The 13183-nt window shown below is 41.9% G+C and overlaps 1 protein-coding gene across 1 annotated transcript in view; it reads left to right on the top strand.

The window, feature by feature from the left end:
• OXCT1 (3-oxoacid CoA-transferase 1) overlaps positions 1-13183 on the top strand; it is a 551535-nt gene that overhangs the window by 456154 nt on the left and 82198 nt on the right. The gene's annotated exons all lie outside the window — the stretch shown is intronic.

The following is a 13183-nucleotide window of genomic DNA, read 5'->3' as shown; positions in this document are numbered from 1 at the left end:
ACTATAGCCCAATGACAGAATGTCCCAGAGTGTTCTAAAGAACAACTAGAGCGCTAACAGTCTTACTTATGACAAAACTATGGCACACCTGAAGTCATCTTGATTGGAATAACGTGTTAACACTTAAAACATTTAATTTGCAAAGGAACAAAATGAGGGGGTTCATTTTGCCATAGAAATTATGATTAGTGCTGAAGAAAGAAAAATTAGGGCACATTTTGAGTGACTTCTCAAATCCTCTTATATTTCATTAAACAAATTCTGATATGCAGTCTCCCAAGATGGCCACCAGAGACAAAAGAGCCCAAATGTAGCCCAAATATCAGCCAGATGTAGCCCAACTATAGCCCAATGACAGAATGTCCCAGAGTGTTCTAAAGAACAACTAGAACGCTAACAGTCTTACTTATGACAAAAGTATGGCACACCTGAAGTCATCTTGATTGGAATAAAGTGGTAACACTCAATACATTTAATTTGAAAAGGAATAAAATGAGGGGTTTAATTTTGCCATAGAAATTTTATATATATATATATAAATATATATATGTGTATATATATATATATATATATATATATATATATTCACTGAAAAAACCATAGGTTTCACACCAGTTATAGTTAGGAATTAGCATTTAAAAAACCTATTGAATTCACTGAAAAAACCATAGGTTTCACACCAGTTATAGTTAGGTGGAAATTTTACTCGCATAAAACCATTGAAATTCCCTTGTTATAGTTAGTTGCACTCACTATAACTTGCGCGTGCAATGCACTGCTGATGACGTCACATATTACATCACTTATGACATGGTCAGTGACATCACTCATGACATCATCCAGTGAATGTGTATCTTTCTGAAAAACAAATATTTTTATATATGTATATCTAAAGGTTGATGGAAGAATAAATGGGTAAATAAATGTCTAAATGGATGGTTTTTTTGTGTAAAATTGATTGGTTAACTGACTTATTAAATGTATCTTAGTGAATACATATATTAGCGAGTAATGTTTAAATATTTAAATATCTGTATCTGTGTCTCACTTTGTGTATAAGTGGCTGCATGGGTTGGTGAGTAGCTACATGAGTGTGTATATGGGTTATTAGTTGTTTTTTGAGTATCAGTATCAGTGTCTGTATGGTTTGGTGGGGGATATTACTTAGAGCACAGATGCATGAATGAGTGACTCACTATTTGTATGTATTTTGAAGACAGCATGTGTGCAAGACTGTATGGGTGGAAGATTGTGTGTATGGGTGGGTTAGTGAGTATGTGTTTTTATAATTGATTGTTTAAGAGAGTAAATATGTTTCCGTTTCTGTAGAAGTATGTGTAGTGGTGTGTATATAGCAGTATAATCCAGTAAATGTTTTTTTGATAGTTTATTTGCATGTGAGAATTTGTGTGTGAGTAACTATATGGATGAGTATTAGTGTGTAACAGGATGTATAGGTGTATGAGTACATATGGTCCCAGAGTGTTCTAAAGAACAACTAGTGCGCTAACAGTCTTACTTATGACAAAAGTATGGCACACCTGAAGTCATCTTGATTGGAATAAAGTGGTAACACTTAATACATTTAATTTGAAAAGGAACAAAATGAGGGGTTTAATTTTGCCATAGAAATTTTATATATATATATATTCACTGAAAAAACCATAGGGTACACACCAGTTATAGTTAGGAATTAGCATTTAAAAAACCTTTGAAATTCACTGAAAAAAAACATAGGTTTCACACCAGTTATAGTTAGCTGTAAATTTTACTCGCATAAAACCATTGAAATTCCCACGTTATAGTTAGTTGGACCCACTATAACTTGCACGTCTGCAATGCACTGCTGATGACGTCACATATTACATCACTCATGCATATATTTAAATATTTAAACATTACTCGCTGATATATGTATTCACTAAGATATACTTAATAAGCCAGTTAACCAATCAATTTTTTTTTTTAAAAACACTGAAAAAAACCATAGGTTTCAGGCCTTATATAGTTAGGAATTAGCATTTAAAAAAACCTTTGAAATTCACTGAAAAAACCATAGGTTTCAGGCCTTATATAGTTAGGAATTAGCATTTAAAAACCTTTGAAATTCACTGAAAAAACCATAGGTTTCAGGCCTTATATAGTTAGGAATCAGCATTTAAAAAACCTTTGAAATTCACTGAAAAAACCATAGGTTTCAGACCTTATATAGTTAGGAATTAGCATTTAAAAAAACCTTTGAAATTCACTGGAAAAAAACATAGGTTTCAGGAGTTATATAGTTAGGAATTAGTGTTTAAAAAACCTTTGAAATTCACTCAAAAAACTATAAGTTTTAGTGGTGTTATAGTTAGCTGGACATTTTACTCATACAAAACCAATGAAATTGCTCCTATATAGTTAGTTGTACTAACTATATTTCGCGCACCCGCAATTCACTGCTGATGATGTCACATATTAGATCATTCATGACATGGTCAGTGACATCACTGATGACATCTCAAATGACATCACTGATGACATCTCAAATGACATCACTGATGACCTCATCCACGTGACAATCACATACACCTTTTCATACACTATTACAATTTTTCATCACTGTTTGTAAAATACAGAGTATCATATTTAAATCCATTGTCACAGCAATACAAGTATCTAAAAATCCACTCAGTTATTCATAGATGTATACACACATCTAATCACTTACCTATGGATTCACTCATACATGCTGTCAATGAACAATAGAACACTATCAAAAATACTTATACATCTATATCGACATTAAACAGCACGCATCCTATTCACATATGAAGTCATCCTACTCACTTATGCAAACAATGGATCATACTTACATATTTACTTAGCAAAACACTTATACAAACACCACTTCTTCTATTCATTTAGATAGTAAGTCATACTTAGTGAATTATAAAATCATTATTACAAGTATACAGTTATCCATACAGTCACTCACACAATCATTGTGTCTTATGTATACTTATTTATATACACCAACTGACACATACACTGCCTTTTATTTTTCTAGTTTGTTGGACCTGTACCTTTTGAGAAATATATTTGCTCATCACCTCACCCATAAAGAGATTAGCTCACCCAAACTGTTAGAACATGTAGTTTTAACTTCATATATCTACTGAATCAACTATTCACACATCTTTGGACAGTCACACCCCCCCCACCGAACCACACACACTTTCACACTCCCATACAAATACTCAGTTAACTAATCAAAAACTAATATAGACTTTCACATAGCTAGTAACCAACTGTAGAATCAGTTTACACAACAACTGACAAAGTGATACAGATATTCACACAGTTTAGTCACTATCCACTATATTTAGTGAGACATTATAAATTGGTCAAGTAAACAGTCAATTACACTGCTACTAAATCCTCCATCCAAATATTTATTTATATACATCCACTCATTCTTCAATGTAAATTGCTATATATATATAATGCATATTTAAATAACGAAGCAAACCTCATTCACTGGATGATATCAGTGATGTCATCAGTGATGTCATTTGAGATGTCATCAGTGATGTCACTGACCATGTCATGAATGATCTAATATGTGACATCATCAGCAGTGGATTGCGGGTGCGCGAAATATAGTTAGTACAACTAACTATATAGGAGCAATTTCATTGGTTTTGTATGAGTAAAATGTCCAGCTAACTATAACACTACTAAAACTTAGTTTTTTGAGTGAATTTCAAAGGTTTTTTAAACACTAATTCCTAACTATATAACTCCTGAAACCTATGGTTTTTTCAGTGAATATATATATATATATATATATATATATATATTACCTACTGGCGGTCGCCAGTAGGTATATATAGTTAGGATTTTTTCTCTATGGGTTTTTTGAAAATTCTATGTCTAATAACTTTGGCGTTTGTGGACGGAATTGGCTGAAATTTTCAGGAAAATGGCACATTTTGTTTCTGAGCAGCCCTTGAAAATTTGGGGGGGTTCGTCCAGTGGGGGCCGAGAAAAAAGGGGGGTCCCAAAACGTGTTTTTAACATTGAGTTTTCCATAGGGCGGTTGGCCTCACTTTTAGCCCGAACGGCTGAATGGATTTGCACGAAACTTGGCAAAATTGTAGGGACTGGTAGCCCGATGTGCCTTTTGTAGGTCTCAATATATGTGCTCCAGTGGATTTTGAGAAATTAACGTTTAAAAAAAGATATATATCTGTAACAGCGGACCGGGCAGCGCTCTGGTTCGCGGACTTTTCGCGCAACGGAGCTTTGTGAAGCGAAGCTGATTGGTTCTCCGGCGTCTGTCAACATTCCAAACAGTCCGTAGCGGCCGCCATCTTGTCTCTCGGTAGGATCGAGAGACAAGAGGAGGCCAAAGCGAAGGGGCAAATGACCATAAGGGGGCATAGTACATTGTCGCTCACCCCCTAGGTTTGATGTGGAGGTTTTAAAAGGGCCCCGCGGGGCAAAAAAAAATAAAAATAATAATAATCGAACAGCTGAATGGATTTGCACGAAACTTGGCAAAATTGTAGGGACTGGTAGCCCGATGTGCCTTTGCTAGATCTCAATATATGTGCTCCAGTGGATTTTGAGAAATTAACGTTCAAAAAAAGGTATATATCTGTAACAGCGCACCGCTTCGCGTACTTTTCGCGTTACGGAGCTTTGCGAAGCGAAGCTGATTGGCTCTCCGGTGTCTGTAAACATTCCAAACAGTCCGTAGCGGCCGCCATCTTGTCTCTCGGTAGGATCGAACAGCTGAATGGATTTGCACGAAACTTGGCAAAATTGTAGGGACTGGTAGCCCGATGTGCCTTTGCTAGGTCTCAATATATGTGCTTCAGTGCATTTTGAGAAATTAACGTTCAGAAACAAGATATATATCTGTAACAGCGCTCCGCTTCGCGGAGATAAAATTATATGTGTATTACCTAGCTGTTGCTAACACCAGTTAGCGACGGCTAGTAGAAGATAGCGACCATCTTGGGCCCCACTTTGCATGTGAGTGATATTTATCACTAATGACATGCAAAGTGGGCATGCCAAGATGTTAGCGACTGGAAACAGTCGCTAACATCGCTATCTCCTATTATCAACTTTTGGAAATATTCGAGATAAGGGCGAATATCTCTAAAAGCTACCACCTGCCCTGAGCAGTTCTTAGCCATGTTATCCAATGGGAGGTGGATAACATGGCTAAGAGCATTAGCTCGGTAATGCATGAATATCGCTGAGTTTTCAGCGATATTAATGCATTGCGGTCGTTTTTTATCGTATTTCCGATAAACCTTGATAATAGCAAGGTTTATCTGTGATAATTTCTGACGGTAAAAAAATCGTTGCTAAGCATCGTTAGGGATAAATATCGCTTAACTTTGGTAATATGCCCCAACGTCTGTTAACGTTCGATTCGAAGGAAATCAGGAAGTGTTGAAAAACATTGTCTGCGCCATCTTGTCTTTTTTCAAATGCCACACTTTTGTCGTGCACGGCAGCCATTTTAGATGCCTTGACCAGACCCACTCTGTGCACGCTGTCGATCCTTAGCATGGCTCCCCACCCTCGCAAACATCTCCCCCAGGCAGTGGTCACCCCCGCTCTCTGTCTTATGCATGGGTAATAAACCTCCCCCATCTGCGCTGCTGTTCCCTGAGAATCACACCCTGTGCCCGCCCGAAACCTCCCTTTCGCCCTATTCACTACCGCACCCTCTGACACTCCTTTTCCTCTGTGTCCGATTGTCCAGGCCGGTCCTAGGGTATCAGCTAGCCCTGCAGATGTAGTTTATGGCCACAGCTGTAAAGAATCACCCCTCTTCAAAGGAGTTATAGTAGATCAAGGCCCACACTCGATGAGATCCGTCACAGCAGACGCGTTGCTATTATCTGAAAACCATCCTGTATTGTGATTGGGGAGGGGACCGAGCCTGAAGCGGAAGATTCCAGGGATGACTCTTTGTACATCAAAGATTTTACAATTATGTGTCACATTAAAAATATATAGCACTCCGACAAAGTAGTAAGATTATAAAACTTTAATAACTTATAAATATATACAAGAAAACAAAAACAGTAATAACATATAAACTTTTTTAGGGAAAAACAACGAAGTAGCGGTCGGCTGTGCGAATAGTCCCAACGCAGCACAACGTCCAGATTTCCGGCGTGGGGCGTCGCCGGGGGTGGGTCATCAGTAGCAAACTGTTGTGCGAATAGTTCCAAGGCAGCAGAACGATGGCACCAAGGTGATGTCCAGTAAATTGCCGCACTGGTTTTGGTATCCTACAATGCTGCTCCGAATAACGGCGTGGGGCGCCCCGGGGGAGGCGGCGTGAACGGGCCTCTCCAGGTGGAGTGTCATCTGTTGTAGTGGGGCGCCCCTTTACCGTTTCAGTTGCCATTCCGTCCGTTTTTGGTCCACTGTGTCAAAAGCCGCAATTCAGCTGAGTTGCGCCCACTCTTGCAGGGCAGCGATAGGCGGCTGTCACAGGACTCTCAAAATGGCGGCAGGCTGTTTCCTTTTTGGGCCTGGTCGACTGAAATGGCCCTGGGACACCTTGGAAATCGGACGCTTGTCTGCTAGGTCTTGGACCCCATTCTCGAAAGCGTCCCCTCCGCCTTGAGGATTCATCAAAAGTTTTGGGGGCCCCCCGACTCCTGTAGGCTTCTGGTGGGGAGCGGCTGCCATGATTGCTCGCGGAATGACCACGACGGAGCTATGAGATGGTGGTGCTCTCATGCTGACGCCAGCTTCAGTCTGAAACATCCAGAAACAAGGTGGGGCTTTCATCGTTTGGGAAAAAAAAAGTTTTCATCCAATGAAAAGTGTTGTTTTTAGGTCATATGATCAAGCCTTCCATCATTAGGAAACCAAAAGTAAAATGAACCAATGAAAAGTTTTATAAACAAGTCACATGACCTGTTATGCGGCATAGGGTATAAAATGCGGAGAAAATACGTTGGCACGTGAGGCGGCGTCAGTAGCGGACCGATGTGCGAATAGGCCGAAGGCAATACAACGCGCCAAGATCCGGATGGCACCGAGGTGGTGTCCAGCAAGTTGCAGCACTGGTGTGGCCATCCTACAATGCTGAAAGTCGGCGTGGGGCGCCCCGTTGGCCTGTAAATTTGCGTCAGTAGCGGACCGATGTGCGAATAGGCCGAAGGCAGCACAACGCGCCAAGATCCGGATGGCACCGAGGTGGTGTCTAGTAAGTTGCCGCACTGGTGTGGCCATCATACAATGTTGAAAGTCGGCGTGGGGCGCCCCGTTGGCCTGTGAGATGGCGGCAGTAGCGGACCGATGTGCGAATGGGGCCAAAGGCAGCGCAACAATATTTTCGGAATAGAAGACACCACAAGGCGCTGAGATGCAAAGATCCGGATGGCACCGAGGTGGTGTCTAGCAAGTTGTGGCACTGGTGTGGCCATCCTACAATGGTAAAAGTCGGCGTGGGGCGCCCTGTTGGCCTGTGAGATGGTGTCAGTAGCGGACTGATGTGCGAATGGGGCCAAAGGCAGCGCAACAATATTTTCTGACTGACACCACAAGGCGCTGAGATGCCAAGATCCGGATGGCACCGAGGTGATGTCTAGCAAGTTGCTGTACTGGTGTGGCCATCCTACAATGGTAAAAGTCGGCGTGGGGCGCCCTGTTGGCCTGTGAGATGGTGTCAGTTGCGGACCGATGTGCGAATGGGGCCAAAGGCAGCGCAACAATATTTTCTGTATGGAAGATACCACTAGGCGTTGAGATGCCAAGATCCGGATGGCACCGAGGTGATGTCTAGCAAGTTGCTGTACTGGTGTGGTCATCCTACAATGCTGAAACTCGGCGTGGGGCGCCCTATTAGCCTGTGAGATGGTGTCAGTAGCGGACCGATGTGTGAATGGGGCAAAGGTAGCGCAAGAATATTTTCTGAATAGAAGACACCACAAGGCGCTGAGATGCCAAGATCCGGATGGCACCGAGGTGGTGTCTAGTAAGGTGCACTGGTGTGGTCATCCTACAATGCTGAAACTCGGCGTGGGGCGCCCCATTAGTCTGTGAGATGGCGTCAGTAGCGGACCGATGTGCGAATAGGCCGAAGGCAGCACAACGCGCCAAGATCCGGATGTCACCGTGGTGGTTTCATAGTTGAGAGGCACTTCATCTGCAGTGGGGCGCCGAGATCCGGATGGCACCGAGGTGATGTCTAGCAAGTTGCTGTACTGGTGTGGTCATCCTACAATGCTGAAACTCGGCGTGGGGCGCCCCATTAGCCTGTGAGATGGCGTCAGTAGCGGACCGATGTGCGAATAGGCCGAAGGCAGCACAACGCGCCAAGATCCGGATGTCACCGTGGTGGTTTCATAGTTGAGAGGCACTTCATCTGCAGTGGGGCGCCGAGATCCGGATGGCACCGAGGTGATGTCTAGCAAGTTGCTGTACTGGTGTGGTCATCCTACAATGCTGAAACTCGGCGTGGGGCGCCCCATTAGCCTGTGAGATGGCGTCAGTAGCGGACCGATGTGCGAATAGGCCGAAGGCAGCACAACGCGCCAAGATCCGGATGTCACCGTGGTGGTTTCATAGTTGAGAGGCACTTCATCTGCAGTGGGGCGCCGAGATCCGGATGGCACCGAGGTGATGTCTAGCAAGTTGCTGTACTGGTGTGGTCATCCTACAATGCTGAAACTCGGCGTGGGGCGCCCCATTAGCCTGTGAGATGGCGTCAGTAGCGGACCGATGTGCGAATGGGGCCAAAGGCAGCGCAACAATTTTTTTGGAATAGAAGAGACCACAAGGCGCTGAGATCCAGATGGCACCGAGGTGGTGTCTAGCAAGCTATGCAGCTGAGTTGCGTGCGCACTTGCGGCGAATAGGTGGAAGGCAGCATAACAATGTTTTCTGAATAGAAGACACCACAAGGCGTTGAGATTCGGTTACCACCGAGGTGATGTCTAGCAAGTTGCCGCACTGGTGTGGCCATCCTACAATACTGCTCCGAATAACGGCGTGGGGTGCCCGAAGGGGGGGGGGCGGCGTGAACAGGCCTTCCTAGGTGGACGCTCGTCTGCTGTAGTGGGGCGCCCCTTTACCGTTTCAGTTGCCATTCAGCTGAGTTTCGGCTGCTCTTGATGCTACAGCGACAGGCGGCTGCAACAGGACTCTCAAAATGGCGGCCTGTTCTTTGGATTTGGGCCTGGTCCACTAAAATGGCCCTGGGACACCTTAGAACTCGGACGCTCGATTTTTTTTTTCCTTTCCTGTACATGCAAAAAAAGGTAAATGCCCGGTACGTTACACGCTTCATCTGCCACGATGAACTCTCCAGAGGAACCGAAAAAAAATATAGTTATGGTAACTATACCATGCATCGTCATATGGAGAGGTGGCACCAATTAATTATAGTGCTGCATAAAAGAGAGATTTGGAGGAGAACCCCTGACCTGCTAGTACATTCATCAAAGAAGTGGCACTGACAGCATCAGAGGCAAGGGAAACGGTCCCAAATATTTAGAAGAACTTTGGAAAGATTAAAATGACATGTTTAGATTGTGGCAAATTAATTTCATGTGGACAGATGAGTGTTACTCTAATAAATACAGCATATGAACATCATCATAGTCGATGGTTGGTAGAGACATTTTGACTATATCCTGGACCTGCCCGTCCTCGCCCAAAATGGCGCCGGAATAAATGGTACTCGTAACTCCTTGTTGTGTACTGGTTGCAGAACCTTGAAATCACGAGATAAGTATGCAGTTTTGAAGCACATGGCGGGCGGGGACGAGAATTGATTGAATATGTCGACATCCCTATTGATATTAAGTTCTGATGTGTTATTGATTACTGTACTATTGAAAGTTCGAATTAACGTCACCCATGGTACTTGCCCGCAAATGTATATCTAGATAATTTTATTGTAACTGGCCCTGTCGTATTTTAATTATAAAATGTACGTCCACCGATTCCGTAACTGTTAGACACCTTAGTTCTTGCAACCTAATGGCCCGCCCGTTACGTTCCTCTACAGTGTAAATGTCTACTCATCATATACGATTACAGTTTGCTCCGTGGCCGGCCCACGTGGTTATAGGCTCGTATTTGTATAATGAAATTTTCACAATAAAGGTTTTTAAAAGAAAACATGGTAGTAGTATATACATTGGTAAAGTTTTTAATAATAGTCACTGTTTTAGAATCATTAAAAGGCAAGTGAAATAAAGCAGACCAATTACATGAAGGGTAAAAGGTATAATACGAAGGAACGCAGTAAAGATAAATGGTCAAGGGCTGTTGTGTTTTCTATTCCTGCAACATAAAGTGATCGATAAGAATCTCATATTCAGGCGTATCGGCGACTAAGACAGCAGGTCGACCCTCTTTTGCTCAACGGCTCCGTCATGGGACGAAGAAACGCTCTTTTTCTCGAAAAAATAATATATTTTACTTGCAGGACAGTTGTAAATTTTCCGGGAAAGTACATTAGCCTGGAACATTATAACATATATTTAAGAAAAAATAATGTTCGGAAGTAATAAAAAGCGTAATTTTTAGGTCATATGACCAAGCCTTTCATCATTAGAATAGGAAAAGTAAAATGAACCAATGAAAAGTTTTATTAACAAGTCACATGACTTGTTATGCTTACGTTACGCGCTGCGCGCCCCGGATGACTTCCGGATGCGCTAACGCGGCGCGTCATATGACGCATTACGCGACAACGCAGGTCCAGAATATAGTCAAAATGTCTCCACCAACCAGCGGTCGGAACACAACCCCTTTCAGCAGGCTAAATAGTTCTGTTAAATGACAACAGAAGGGACAGGCAACAAGAACCATCAGTCAAAGAGGGGAGGGCTAGTTCTTCTCTACCGGGTTACATTGGGGCGCTACCGGAACTGATCGAATTGGTAGTCTACAGTGTTTCTGGATGTTTCAGACTGAAGCTGGGGTTAGCATGAGAGCAGTACCATTTCGTAGCTCCGTCGTGGCCATTCCGCAACCAATCATGGCAGCCGCTCTTTATCGTTATTTTGGGCGGGGTGGGTGGCGGAGCCGAGCTGTTTTGCAGCCATCATTGTGTGGAGTTCAGTTCATTTCACTAGTTTTGTATTTGTCATGAGGGGTTGTTCCTAATGTTTCTATTTTAGCGAGGTCAAAAAGAGATCCCATTAGTGGCCTACTGATTTTGCTCGATTCCTTTTCTTTTTTTTTTTTACACGATTTTTCGTTATCTGCAAAGACTAAACAGAGTATTGCGACTCTGTGTTTGTTTGTAAATAGAGAATGAACCAAAGAGAACCAATTCTAAAACAGTAAACGCTTGGATAACAATCAATCAAATGGAGAGAGAAGCAGGCACGACGTATTACAACGGGGGCAAAGGCCTGCGTTAACTACCCTTCACTATGTGCAAAGAGAGAGTACTCCTAATAGAAATGAGGGGGGGGGGCACCATTCAAAGCAGATCAGTGTGCATAAACACGAAAATGTTTTCACTTACCACGTACTTGACATTCGACAGCTTATGATATTTGCTATTAAAAAACCATTGAAATTCACTGAAAAAACCATAGGTTATAGACCATATATAGTTAGGAATTAGCATTTACAAAACCTTGAAAATTCACTGAAAAAACCATAGGTTATAGACCATATATAGTTAGGAATTAGCATTTACAAAACCTTATTTTACTCACACAAAACCATTGAAATTCCATATATAGTTAGTTGCACTAACTATATATCGCGCACCCGCAATCCACTGCTGATGATGTCACATATTACATCATTCATGACATGGTCAGTGACATCACTGATGACATCACTGATGACATCTCAAATGACATCACTGATGAGATCACTGATGACATCATCCAGTGACTGTGTGTTTTTGTAAAGTTTAAATATGTTTTACATATTGAAGAATGAGTAGATGTATAAGTGTCTGGACGAAGGATTTAGTAGGTGCATGACTGAATGTATGAGTGAGTGATTAAATGTGTCTCACTGAGTGCATGGGTTAGTGACTAAACTGTCTTAATTTGTGCATCATTATGTCTGTTGTTCTGTAAACTGCTGCATGTGTTGATCAGTAGCTATATGATTAACTATATGGGTTATTGATTGATTGTCCAAGTATTTGTATGGGAGACTGAGTGTGTGTGTGGCTGGCTGGGAGGTGTGTGACTCTGTGCAGATCAATGTGTACTTGTATCAATGATTGTATAAGAAAGTAAGTATGTGTTAGTATATGTTTGAAAATGTAAGGTGCTCTATGTTTAACTGTATAGACAAGAAAATGGAAGTGTGATTGATTCTTTACAGGACTGACTAGGTGTGTGAGTAACTCCATGGATGAGTGGCAGACTGTGAGTGTCTGTATAGGTGTATGAGTGCATATGATAGTGTTGTAAAGATGAGTGATTGTATGTATGAATGATTGTATGGGTGAATGAGTGAAGGTGTGTGTAGACGTAGCAATCAGTGAGTGCGTATGTAGTAACTAGTATTGGTGTGTCAATGGTTTCAAAAATTATACTCTTTTTAACACTGGGTGAAACAGAGGTTATATTAAAATGTGAGGAGATGCATTGTATTGTCACATGAATGATATCATCAGTGATGTGGTCATTGATGTCAAATGAGATGTCATCAGTGATGTCATCAGTGATGTCATTTGAGATGTCATCAGTGATGTCATCAGTGATGTCACTGACCATGTCATGAATGATGTAATATGTGACATCATCAGCAGTGGATTGCGGGTGCGCGATATATAGTTAGTGCAACTAACTATATATGGAATTTCAATGGTTTTGTGTGAGTAAAATAAGGTTTTGTAAATGCTAATTCCTAACTATATATGGTCTATAACCTATGGTTTTTTCAGTGAATTTCATTGGTTTTTTAAAAGCTAATATCTATACCTGTAAAATGTATTCTTCTTTAAATCCAAAAATATATTTTATGTTTATTAATAACTTTTTTTTTATATTTTTTTTTCTTCGTTCCCGCTTCGCGAATCGGGAAGCTTCCCGTTAGCTGACCTTGATGCCGCGAAATAGACCGCGAGCATATAAACGTTTCTTTACCGCAACTGCCGCGTTAGAAAACAACATCATCACGCCTCCCGTCCGCATGACGTTTCGCGTTGTCGTGTGATACGTCATAT

This window comes from Lissotriton helveticus, chromosome 2_1 (genome assembly GCF_964261635.1).
Source record: "Lissotriton helveticus chromosome 2_1, aLisHel1.1, whole genome shotgun sequence".
In the NCBI taxonomy this organism is placed as follows: domain Eukaryota; kingdom Metazoa; phylum Chordata; class Amphibia; order Caudata; family Salamandridae; genus Lissotriton; species Lissotriton helveticus.
The sequence above is the reverse complement of the archived record's forward strand: the minus strand, read 5'-3'. Positions and strand labels throughout refer to the sequence as shown.